At 37.5% G+C, this 11,826-nt stretch overlaps 1 pseudogene; it reads left to right on the top strand.

The window, feature by feature from the left end:
• The first annotated feature begins 1,011 nt into the window (after positions 1-1,011).
• On the top strand, positions 1,012-11,311 carry LOC119622484 (KATNB1-like protein 1 pseudogene; annotated as a pseudogene).
• The last annotated feature ends 515 nt before the right edge of the window (positions 11,312-11,826 follow it).

Here is an 11,826-nt window from a genome sequence, read left to right as displayed (position 1 = left end):
TTTGTTCTGACCGTGAGGCACCCCTGGAGTCTCTCTGAATCTGCTGTGATTCTGGGGACTGCCTGCCTCTCGAATTGTTCATTGTTCAATTAAACTCCTTTAAATTTAATTCAGCTGAAGTTTTTCTTTTAACAGTCCTACAAAATCTTCACTGGCTAAGCTATAAGAGGAGGCTTTCAGGTGATGTTTAATATATCAAGATTTTATTTTTAATAGGTAGTCTATACTTGGATATCAAGAGCCTGTTTTGAGCATAGTATTTTGGACACAGTGGATCTTGAATTCACCAGGGTGCTTGATACCCTTGGTAGGATAGCTGGATTAAATGTAACTTGCTGGAAGTGTCTGATTAGAGTAAAGTAAATGTAGTGGAAAAGTTCTAGCGGCAAGTTACAGATTTGGTAATTGTACCCTTACCCAACTTTGTTAGAAATTGGTTTGGCATTTGTTACAACACATCATATTAGTTGTTCATATTCCTGCTTCCTCTCCAACATCCACTCATTAATTCCCAAGGCATCATGGACTTGAACTGTGCCAGGCACAGTGCTGATGCTGAGTGTCACAGTGGGAAATTAGCCAGCTGTTGTCCCTCTGTCATGGAATTTATAGTTTTATAAAGTCTTTCAAGGCAGAAAATAGGTCTTATTTAATTGTATTCAAATAAACACAACAGATGCTTAACAAATATTTATGAATCTTGATAGAAATTTTGTAGGGTATATATATAACATTTTCCAAATTTTGGATGCTGTTGGAGATACACTCAATATATTGAATAAGGGATTATAGATCTAAAAGATTTTTAAATCTCAATTTTTCATTCTGGAGTTGCAGTGAATAAGACTGAATTTTTAGAGATGTGATTTAAGAAACACTCAAGGTAGAAATGGCCCCGAGTAAGGCCTGGCCTGCAGCCAAGGGGAACTGTAGGCTGCCTGGCCTGGTTGGTCAGTGCCAGGGCTGGGCTAAGAAATCATGGTACCAAGAAACACCAGTCTTTAAGTGATGATGGCATCTGAAACCCACAATGTTAAAAAGCAGAACTTTTGAAATAATATTCAGGATCATTTCGTTGATGGACCTAGGAAAAGCATTTCTAATTTCATTAATAAGAACAAGAAGGAAGTTAAGAAATCGCAAAAGTTAGCAGTTTATATGAATAGAAGAGTTGGACAAGCTGTGAAAAGTCCAGATAAAACTATGTAAGGTAATCTAGCCAGGCACAGTGGCTCACGCCTGTAATCCCAGCACTTTGGGAGACCAAGGTGGGTGGATCACGAGGTAGAAGATTAAGACCATCCTGGCTAACATGGTGAAACCCCGTCACTACTAAAAATACAAAAAAATAGCCGGGCATGGTGGCTGGCACCTGTAGTCAGCCAGGGAGGCTGAGGCAGCAGAATGGCATGAACCCAGGAGGCAGAGCTTGCAGTGAGCCAAGATCACACCATTGTACTCCAGTCTGGGTGACAGAGCGAGACTCTATCTCAAAAAAAAAAAAAAAAAAAAAAAAAAAAAACCTATGTAAGGTAATCTTTCATAGATAGTTAGTTCATTATCCCTTTCTAAACCTCTGTTACAGGAAAAACAAACAAAACAAACAAAAAAACATAGTCCCCTAGAAGTGGAGCTGTGACATGGCAAATAGAGAAAATGAACTGGTTTGTGCAGACCACCTGCCTGAAAATATAGGAATTTGAAATTGAATGTAGCTTTAACTTTCTGGAGAAAGAAGTATACGTGAATTTGCATCTTGTTTGGTGAGAATAGAAGATCTTGGCATTGCGGTAGATTGCCTTCCTGTGCTCACCGGTAGTTTATAGGGAGAAAAACAATATATCTTACTTGAAAGAGGTAGTCTCGTTGCCTCTAGTAAATTCACTATGTAAAAGCAAATTTGAAAAATACCTAACATTTGGTTTAAACTGGTTTCAAGCAGTCATTAAAAGGTGGTGGTCAGAACTATTGTCCAAAACAGAAATTATAAATAATGGAAACATTCAGGTTTTAAAACAACAGTTAAATGGATTGGGGGAGCAGGAAAACCATCTTACTTTGGTTCCAGGATATACTGGTAATATAGCTAAGGAAGCAGATGCTTATTTATTACCAGTGAGAGATTTAATCTACTAAAGAACATTTGTTTATCCAAAACATCCCTGGACTATATAATTTACAAGAAAAAGAAAGATTTCTTCTGAGAGATGTGAACTGTGGAAGAAATTAAAACGATTTTTTTATTTTATTTTAAAAAGTCACATAATAAAACCACGAATGAAACCGTACCAATCTACTTCACATAGAAGTGAAAAAATACCCAAAAGAAACAGCTTTAACTTTAGTGAGATTAAAGTACATTATGGAAAATGTTGACCTTGCTCCATTTGGGGTTTATATAGTTATTTGCTAACATTGTTAAAGAACTACTGGATCTTGGCCTGGCGTGGTGGCTCATGCCTGTAATCCCAGCACTTTGGGAGGCCGAGACGGGCGGATCACGAGGTCAGGAGATCGAGACTATCCTGGCTAACATGGTGAAACCCCGTCTTTACTAAAAAAAAAAAAAAAAAAAAAAAAAAAAAAAAAAAAAAAAAAGAAAAGAACTACTGGATCTTAATACAATCCTGCATAAAAATATAATTTATATTATGTGAAAAACTAAGAGAGGGCGTACAGCTAGGAACCCTAAAGAGCAATCATCAGTAACTTTTTGAAGACTGTGTTTTATTGAAAAAACAAATATGTGTGGCTGTCATTTTGTATTTCAAATAATGAAAGTTTAAAACATCATGGCAAAAATCAATCTTAAATATTTTTGTCCATACTAAGATACTGTGTATGAGAAATGCCTATGATACCAGTATCTGTTTTAAAAAATTAAAACCAACTGTGCTTCTGGCATGATGAAAATCATTAAATTAAATCAGGGGTTTACATTTATGTGGAGTTTTGTTGAAACATATTCCATACCATTTTTAAAACTTGAAAATATCTGACCTTTGTGCCAGAATCATCATGTCATGTACATAAATGTATTACTCCTGTCTAACCCTATCTAAAGAAAAAGGTTAATATGTATCAGTGTAAATATTTAACTGGAAATGTACATGGAGTTGGCTAGTTTATTTCACTCTTTATTGTATATGGATTTCTAATATATCTCACATCTATATCATTTAAACATTCTTGATTTGAGTAAATTCACTAAATACTTCTTTTTTAAAAAGCCCATTCAAGGTAGCTGTATAGCTACAGGATGAAGGACACATCCTCTTAATAGAAGTTTCTATGAAAATAGCTTAATAATTTTGGTTAAATTTCAACTCTTTGACATAATTTAACTTCTACTATAACAGTGAGTAAAATCTGAGATGGCACAAAAGTGTTCAAGTAAAAGGAAAGAGTAATTAAATTGTTAGAGTATAATCAGAGTTAAGTTTTTCACTCCAGAACTCACATTTTAAGAGAAATTCAAGGAAGTGCTGAAGGAATTAATGTTGGTTCTTCTGGTGAAGAGAACCAGAAGAAGAAAGCTAACTTTAAACACACTACAGATTCTCAAATGCAAGGTGAATCATATAAATATTGCAGGACTCCAAATGGAATAAAATTATAAAGAATTAGACCCTTGACTCGTAGCATTAGAATCAGGAATACAGGAAGTTTTCAAACTGTCAGGTCACCCTATCCTGAGGAGGCCTATGTGAGAAAATGAAGGAAAGCCTGAAGACCAACTGGAGAGCCCTTACCTCACTAAGAGCTGAGTCCCAGTACCTGTTGTTAAAAAGAATGGGGATGTCATTTGTGGGAGAAAAAGCTATAGATCAGAAACCTGAAAAGCAGGACATTGAAGTGCTAAAATCACAGTGGTTTGTTTACAAACAATTGAGAGATTTAATAGAAATGGGGAATATGTTAAATGTAGAGTAAGTCACCAGAGAGAGACAAGGCTTGAATGGAGAAAATGCCCAGATTAGGGAAATCTTGTGGTTGCCATTTTCCAAACATGGCATTCTCTTTTTATGAGGTTCTAACTATTAATGATATGGATAGGAGGCAGGGATACTGGGTAAAAGAAGGTGGGTCCCTGGCAAAGACCCCTCCATTAAGCCTGGAAACTTGTGGCCCTAAATGGGAACAGGCATTTCTGTTTTCACACCCAAATGTTGCCTTTTGGCCCAGCACACCCACCTATCCTGTACCCATATGAACCCCAAACCTCAGGTTCCACAAGCAGAAGAGCAGGAGGAACAGAAGAGCAGCAGAGTGGCAGGGCAGCTTGACAAAGGAGAGAAGAGAAGGAGCATCTGAACGTTAGAGGAGTTCAGCCATGGGACGGCTGAACTCCAGGGGAAGATCATCTTCCCACTTCATCCCCTTTCTAGCTTCCCATCCATCTTGTTGGGAGCCACTTCCACCCAGCAATAAAACCCCCACATTTGCCATCCTTCAGTTTGTCCATGTGATCTGACTCTTCCTGGACATTGGACAAGAACTTGGGGACCAAGAGGGCACTTAAAGTGTCTGTAGACAGCAGAGCTCAAAGAGCACTGTAACAAGCCCACTGGGGCTTTGGGAGTCACAGGCACCCACCCCCAGACACTACTGTGGAGCTGGAGCCCCAAAGTGCTCACCTTGGCTCCTGCACCTGCTCATCTGTGTGCTCTCCCTCCCATAAGTGGTTTGAGTGCATGGCTGCTGAACAGACGAGCCACACCACTATTGTACATCCTGTGAGGGGGGACAGGGAACTCTCCCATTTCATTAATACCTTTGTTCATCAGGTATGGGTTCTTAAAGCAACATGATTCTTGGAGGGGCTAGCACATAATTCAGTTTAATTTAACTATACATGTTTCAATAAGTAAAGTTCTTTAAATGTATGAGACTACCTGTTTCCCATTGCTGGAAGAATTCTGAGACAAGGTGTATCTCTGAATTCTTCAAAATGTGAGAGTTTTTCATAATGACGGTCTTAGAAAGGTTATTTCTTTCACACACTACACTTTAAGTTTGGAGTTTGATGAGAACCTCAAAGTATGGAAGGAGTTGTATTTTGTACATTTGAAATTAAGATGTCATTAGTCAATCCATCTATGTATAGGTTGCTTGCAATAACCTTGATATTTGCATTTCTGATTGTATAGATTTTTTAAAAATCTGTATTTTAATATGATGGTTTAGGTATTAATGTATTTTATGTTTTACCTATGATTTTAATTTAGCATTTGGAAAAAATCTAGCAGCCAAGAATTTCTTAAACAATTAAGTAAAGTGACATCGTTTATATCTTTTGTTTGTTTGTTTTGTTTTGTTTTTTGAGATGGAGTCTCACTGTATTGTCCAGGCTGGAGTCCAGTAGCACATTCTTGGCTCACTGCAACTTCCACCTCACAGGTTCAAGCGATTTTTCTGCCTCAGCCTCCTGAGTAGCTGGCATTACAGGCGTGCACCCCCACACTCAGCTAATTTTTGTATTTTCAGTAGAGTCAGGGTTTCAGCATGTTGGTCAGGCTGATCTTGAACTCCTGACCTCGTGATTCGCCCGCCTTGGCCTCCCAAAGTGCTGGGATTATAGGCATGAGCTATCGTGCCAGGCCTCGTTTATGTCTTTTAAAACTTTGAGATAATCCTTGTTAACACCAATATTAAAGAAAAATACTGACGATTAATATCCTAAATGAATTTGAAGACATAAGCTGGTCCCTAATCACTACCTAAATGTAAGGCCAGCATAGGAGCCTTAAAAATCCCCTTACATAAAAACTTATCTTAAACCACTCATAACCAAAGTGTAAATCTCAAGACTACTAAATTTCAGTAGTTTCCTTCAATACCTTTTCTCTAAACTAGCTTGTGTTTTTTGCTTTCTGCTGCTATTTTTTGTTTTGTTTAGACTTTTTTCTCTCTTCCTCCTGAGAGAAGGATAGAATGGTGGGAGAGCTGGAAATTCTCTGGGTTACAGGATAAATCCCGCTTGGCTGCATGTGACTGCCTCATTTAGCAGCTAGGACTACTGTAAAGCAATGCTCAGCACTCACTCTTATAGTCTTTTATGTAATATAATATATATTTTTAAAATTGATTGTAATTTTTTAGCACTTTGGGGGCTGCTGGTGGTCTCTTTTTCAGGGTAAATAGACCAACTGCTGCTGCTAAAAGAGTTTATTCGACCACCCACACTTGGAAGCACAACCTCCTTCTCCCTGCGTTTCCCTGAAGTAGCAGTCAGCAAGGCCTGTGCAGTAATGACTGTGAGCAGCCTTCAGGCTCAGAAAAATGTCACAGCTTGCTCCCTAGAGCCTCCAGTGCCCCCATTCAATCAGTGCTCAACTGCATGACGCACCCTGGAACTTAAAATGAAAGCCCTGGATTCATGGCCAAAAATACAAACTCCCTACCAGCTCTTCCTGTGGGAGTTATTCAAGTTCTTAGTTAGCTCACCAACGGTTACCTATACTCTCCTTCTGTCCCAGATAGCAAGGAAAAAAAGACACAGCTATAACATTTGCTGCACAAAGGCCTCAGCTGGGATGCAGAAAGACTTAAAAGCAGCAGGCATACGCATTTTAAAACAACATTTTGACAGATAAAGTCAAGTGATAAAATATAGTGAACTTATAATTACCCCTGCTATTGGAGGGAAGCAAAGAAGGGGATAGGCCAAAACAGGCATATGCCAACTCATGAAATTTCATTTTATTTTCCTCTGAAACTACAGAATTTGAGTGTTGTGTGTGTGTGTTTCCAATTATGGTAAGGGGTGATAATTTTCAGGCCCAGATAACTACAGAAGAATGGGAAAAGCAACAATAAATTAAAATTTTGCTATAAATATTTCCATCCCACTCTGCAGCAAGAGGCACATGCGCTTGCTCCAGGAGTATTACATACAAAATGTTGGGTGGCCTATGAGCATCTACTTGAGAGATGCCTGATAGAAAATGGACTAGGAGGTTTTGGCCGCAGGAAGATAGTGTAATAATGCTTGTAGAAATTTACATCAATAATCACAAAAATTTGATGACTACACAACCTTATTATCCCTGGCACCCCAGGAACTTCTTATATTCTGAGTTTGTTTTCCCAACAGTCTCATTTTCTAAACTGTCAAACTTTGTTGTTACTTGGTAGAAGTAAGAGTTCAGAAAGAATTAAACCATTTCTATTACTTACTACCATATTTTGAAATGATTTTCTCCATAGCACAAAAGAGCAAATTTAATACATGTGACATGTAAGCAGAGAGATATCTTTTAGCATACATACCAAATCTTGGCTCATGATTATTTTAGTTGATAATTTAAATTTATCTTAGAATGTCAAAGACCAATACCTGCTCATTATTCCATAAATTATAAAATTCAATTATGCAAGCACACTGCAGGTCTTATTAATTTAAAATCAGATTCACACCCGTTTTTGCATATGGAACTTTGGACAATAATTTGAGTTCATAATAACTGACTTTATTTTACCTTCATAAATGTATACATTACTATTTCTTTGTGAAATATGGCTTATTTCTTGATTAGGGAGACTAACAGAAGTTCAGCGAATCTGAAGATCCTACTGATAGTGTGTCCATCATTGCTGAGGAAACTGACATGCCTTAAAGTTAAAAATGTCCCCAAGCTAAAGAATCTTTATTCAACTAGCTGAGCAGAGATGGACATGTGAATGAATCACTTTTCTCAAAATTTTATTCAAAAACTTAAGCATTTTTGAAAGCAAATAATATGATGAATCATATTGATTTACATAAAAATATAGCATTTTGGCCTGGCATGGTGGCTCACACCTGTAATCCTAGCAGTTTGGGAGGCCCAGGCAGGAGATCACGAGGTCAGGAGATCGAGTCAATCCTGGCTAACATGGTGAAACCCCGTTTGTACTAAAAATACAAAAAATTAGCTGGACGTGGTGGCACGCTCCTATAGTCTCAGCTACTTAGGAGGCTGAGGCAGGATAATCGCTTGAACCCAGGAGGCGGAAGTTGCAGTGAGCTGAGATCATGCCACTCCACTCCAGCCTGGGTGACAGAGAGAGACTCCATCTCAAAAAAAAATAAAATAAAAAATATATATATACATACACACACACATATATATGTATATATATAAAAATGTGTGTGTGTATATATATTTAGCATTTTATTAGGTAGAAAATAGAATTGGTTTCTTTTGATTCTATTAACTTTATGTAGGTAGGAGTGAAAAATTATCTCTTATTAGAAAAATGAGAGTCAGTTATAAAAGTGACTAAATGGTATAAGGAGAAATTAAAGAAACAGAAGGTGGTAATTGATTTTTAATGAGGCTTTGTAATATGAGATTTGATGTAATTATTTATTCCTCTTATTCATGCCATAAAAGACTGTGTATTCAAAAACAAAAAAGGGGCAGCAGCAGGAGAATTGTTTTGTGTAGAATAATTGTGTGATTTTTTAACAAAATTTTGCAAAACATTGCTACCTCCCCCCTCCCCAGCGTTTTGAGAAGAGAGTGATATATTTGTGACGCAGGACTATGAAAGATGATAAAAGTAATAAAATGCCACCTGCATTGTTTGAATGCTTTCTGTGAGAATCTAAGTTTGCACATATCATCATCATCATCATCATCATCATAAATCTATTTATCAAATACTTACCATGAGACAGATGTTGCTTTTTAAACCAGAATCTTATCTTACTGATTTAGTTTTCTTTACAGGGCAAGTATATCGATTTAGATCTTACATGAATTCGTAGATCCTTAGATTTTACATACTGTATGTTAACAATGTCTAGAAGACCAACTTGTGGTGAAAAAAAAGTCAGACTATAGTATTCATTCATATATACAATATGAAGCAACGTATATTTTCTGTGTATTTTTCATATAAATGTAAATAATTAGTTCCATGTTATGCAAACTTTGGGTAATAGAAGTAGCTTCCTTGTTATTTAATACTAAGTTATAGCAGCCACATTATAAGAACATCATCTCTGCATCAAGCATATGAAAATACATACGCTGGAAAGTGAAATCCTCTGGGCTGAAATCCTTTGTGACTCACTGGTAATAATCATTCTAAGATATCAACTGAAACGTTTAGGAAAAAAAAAAAAAAAAAAAAAACCAACCTGAATTACAATGCAGAAAGTGCAGAACAGAAACGTTCTTGGGGTGGTTTTTATTTTGGGCTTCCGTGGTAGGCAGAATGATAGCTCTGCAAAGATGCTCATGTTCTTATCCCTAAAACCTATAAGTATGTTACCTTACAATGTTAAAGAGGCTTTCAGATGCGATTAAGTTAAAGATTTTGAGATGGGGGAGAGTAGCCTGAATTACCTAGGTGGGTCCTATGTAATCACAAGGGTCCTTGTAAGAGAAAGGTCAGAGTTAGAGAAGGAGGTATGAGGATGGAAGCAGTGGTCAGAGTGCAGGAAGGAATGGAAACGCAGGCAACATCTAAAAGCTGGAAAAGGCAAAGAAACAGGCTTTTCTCTTAAAGCTTCCAGAAAAAATATTGCCCTACCATCCCGCTTTCAGACTTTTGATATGCAGAACTATAAGATAATATACTCAAGTTGTTTTAGGCTACTAAGTGTGTGGTAATTTGTTATAGTAGGAATGGGAAACTAATACGGGCTTCACACTCAGGAAGATTCTTGTTTAGACTATAATCTCCAAATTAATTGTACACAGTTAGAAATACAACAACATGACTGAAAAACGAAGGCACTGTTCATTCAAATTTATGTCCAATTATTAGACTCCCAGCATGATGACTTTTTAAATAAATCCTTTGTCTTGTGAATAAATAAATGTGTTGTAAATGTTTAAAGCATAATTTTGCTAAATGTATACCGCAATTTTATAACTTCATTCTGGCATGCTTTTACTTTAAAAAAATAGGGTTAAAATACTTTCATTTTATGTTCAGGGGTGCAAGTGCAGGTTTGTTACATAGATAAACTTGTATCATTGTATAGGTTATTTCATCACACAGATATTAAGCCTGGTACCCATTAGTTGTTTTTCTTGATCCTCTCCCTCCTTTCACCCTCCATCCTCCAAAAGACCCCAGTGTGTGTTGTTTCTTCTATGTGTCCATGTGTTCTCATCATTTAGCTCCCACTTATAAGTGAGAACATGTGGCAATTGGTTTTCTGTTCCTGTGTTAGTTTGCTAAGAATAATGACCTCCAGACCATGAGCCAGATATTGTTATACATCCGTTACAAGTATGAATTTAATGCCTTGAAGTAGGTGCTATTATTATTGCCATTCCCATCACATATATGGTTAAACTAAGGTCCACAGAGTTGAGAAGCTTGCTCCACATCACTTAGGAAGTAGGAGAGCCAGGAGACCAAATCAGGCAGACTGCTCCAGAGTGCATGTACTTAACTAACATGATGTTTCTTCTGCTTCATGAATTTAAATAAGAAACAGGAAAATTGCTCATTGCCAACCCTTTAAAACTGAAGCAGTGGGTTTGCCACCTAGTGTCCTCTTTCAACGCTTGGTACAGTTTTGATCTTTTGAGAGAGTTCAGCCAGTGTGGTACAAGACTGATACCACTTTGTTTGTGCTTGTGAAGGAAGAGTATAGAATTTAGACTCTAAATAAAAGGCAATCAAATATTCATTTCTCGCTTTCACCAAATAAGAAATGAGTATTAGATTCTCTTATATTTATACTCTCCTCTATTTACTCACAAAAATTTATGAGTAAATTAGTAGGGTTGATGGTTCATAATAATGAATTTCCCAAAATGTCCATTTATCTTGGGAGGCAGCCTGGTATAACGAATCAGCTGTTTGGAGCATGATTGATATGATGTAGAATCCCGATCTGGCCACGTCCTCCCTGTCTGTATTTGGGCATGTTGTATAAACTTTTGTAGGTACAGTTTCCTCCTTTATAAACTGGAGATACACATCATTAAACTGAAGGTAAGCATCGCTCTCACATGGTGATGGAAAGGATAAAATGGAGTGAAGACATTGCCCTCAAGAAGCCCTGTATGTTCTTCCTTTTAATTTTTGTTTCTTAGAACAGTGTTGTTCAAGCCTCGTTGCTCATCAAAACCTGTATGGAGCTTCTAAATACCAAATGCCTGGACTCTAACCATGAAACTTCAGAAAGTCAGTTAAGAATTTAAAACATTTGTTTTACGTAAAGTGCCCAATTTTCTCTGGAGCTGATGAGACGTCACAGGACAATGGATTTCCATTCAAATCCTCTCGATCAGTTCGTACTTTGGAGAAAAAGAAGCCGCTAATGCTGTATGACCAGAATGATGTATTCCTGAAATGACCACTGATTGGCCGGGCGCAATGGCTCACGCCTGTAATTCCAACTTTGGGAGGCCCAGGTGGGTGGATCACGAGGTCAGGAGATCCAGACCATCCTGGTTTACACGGTGAAACCCCGTCTCTACTAAAAATACAAAAAATTAGGTGGGCATGGTGACGGGCGCCTGTAGTCTCAGCTACTCAAGAGGCTGAGGGAGGAGAATGGCGTGAACCCGGGAGGCGGAGCTTGCACTGAGCCAAGATCTCGCCACTGCACTACAGCCTGAGCTACTGAGTGAGACTCCGTCTCACAAACCAAACCAAACCAAACTAAACCAAACCAAACCAAACCAAACCAAAACAATCAACCAAACCAACCAAACAAACAAAAAAACTCACTGATTTTTGGATGCCCATTCTGACTCTGGCTAATCTTCAGGTTTAGAGCTACAACAATTCTGGCCAGTTATAAGTGCTTTGAGATGTTAAGGTATTCAATGAAGATTGACACTGTACTTTAGAAAATATATTTTGAAT

The sequence above is a fragment of the Chlorocebus sabaeus genome, chromosome 4 (genome assembly GCF_047675955.1).
Source record: "Chlorocebus sabaeus isolate Y175 chromosome 4, mChlSab1.0.hap1, whole genome shotgun sequence".
Taxonomy (NCBI): domain Eukaryota; kingdom Metazoa; phylum Chordata; class Mammalia; order Primates; family Cercopithecidae; genus Chlorocebus; species Chlorocebus sabaeus.
This window is presented reverse-complemented; position numbering and strand designations above follow the sequence as displayed.